Genomic DNA, 1,576 nt, shown 5'->3' with positions numbered 1-1,576 from the left:
AGCCAACACCTCCTTTGGCCGCCTTTCCTTCCAGTTCTCTGCTTCCAATGACTGGAACGAATTGCAAAAATCGCTGAAGCTGGAGACTTATATTTCCCTCACTAACTTTAAACATCAGCTATCTGAGCAGCTAACCGATCGCTGCAGCTGTACATAGTCCATCTGTAAATAGCCCACCCAATCTGCCTACCTCATCCCCATATTGTTTTTATTTACTTTTCTGCTCTTTTGCACACCAGTATTTCTACTTGCACATCATCTGCTCATCTATCAATCCAGTGTTAATTTGTTAAACTGTAATTACTTCGCTACTATGGCTTATTTATTGCCATTTGCAAACACTGTATATAGACTTTCTTTTTTCTCTATTGTGTTATTGACTGTACGTCTGTTTATGTGTAACTCTGTTGTTGTCTGTGTAGCACTGCTTTGCTTTGTCTTGGCCAGGTCGCAGTTGTAAATGAGAACTTGTTCTCAACTAGCTCACCTGGTTCAATAAAGGTGAAATATATATGTTTTAATTCCCTACCTGCTTTTATTTATTAAACTAGGCAAGTCTTTTAGAACACATTTTTACTTACAATGACAGCCTACCCCGGCCAAACCCTAACCCGGTCGACGCTGGGTCAATTTTGCGCCGCACTATGCGACTCCCAATCACAGCCGGTTGCGATACAGCCTGGAATTGAACCAGGGTCTGTAGTGACGCCTCTAGCACTGAATGCCTTAGACCGGGAGCCACTCGGGAGTTAGATCAGAGTTTAATTTGCTGATCTTGCAATATATGGAATTGTTTTAAAAGGGTCATACCAATGATTATTTAGCTATTTGAATTTTAAGACCCCATAATTATGCTATAGAAAAATGATTGAATGAAACATTGAATTTGGCATTACTGCTATTAGCCAATTGAAACCCATTGAATAACAGATTCACTACATGGAACAACAAATAGTCCCCAAAAAATCTAAAGGAAGTTTGTTCTGTTTGTTCATTTTTTGACATCTATTTATTCTCTTATTTTAAGCACTAAACTATCTCCAAATATGCAGAAGTTCCATTTATTTTTAAAACTGGTACCTCAACTACCGGTGCCCCCTGTATATAGCCTCATTGTTCTTATTGTGTTTTTAATTATTACTTTTTATTTTAGTCTACTTGGTAAATATTTTCTTCTTCTTGAACTGCCCTGTTGGTTAAGGGCTTGTAAGTAAGCATTTCATGGTAAAGTCTACACTTGTTGTATTCGGCGGCATGTGGCAAAGTTTGATTTGATTTTGATTTGAGAGGAACTTAAGACAAGTGGGCGTCCTAGAGCAAAACTGAGCACCAACGTGAGTCATCTTTCAATAGTGGTATTAATAGTTTGTAGGCCAAACCGCCCTGACGCTACAGACAATTTTGTGAGAAGTCCGATGTTAGGGATGTCTCACACCGCTGTAGCTCTGCCACCTTTCACCTCAGATGCAGAAGGGCGATATCAGTGGTGGATTGAGACGCAGCCCATGCACAAAAACATCTCTAGCTGAAACAGATGGATTTTGATGGGGATTTTTGTATTATGTTAATTATATTT

Source organism: Salvelinus namaycush, unplaced genomic scaffold (assembly GCF_016432855.1).
Source record: "Salvelinus namaycush isolate Seneca unplaced genomic scaffold, SaNama_1.0 Scaffold193, whole genome shotgun sequence".
Classification (NCBI taxonomy): Eukaryota; Metazoa; Chordata; class Actinopteri; order Salmoniformes; family Salmonidae; genus Salvelinus; species Salvelinus namaycush.
This window is presented reverse-complemented; position numbering follows the sequence as displayed.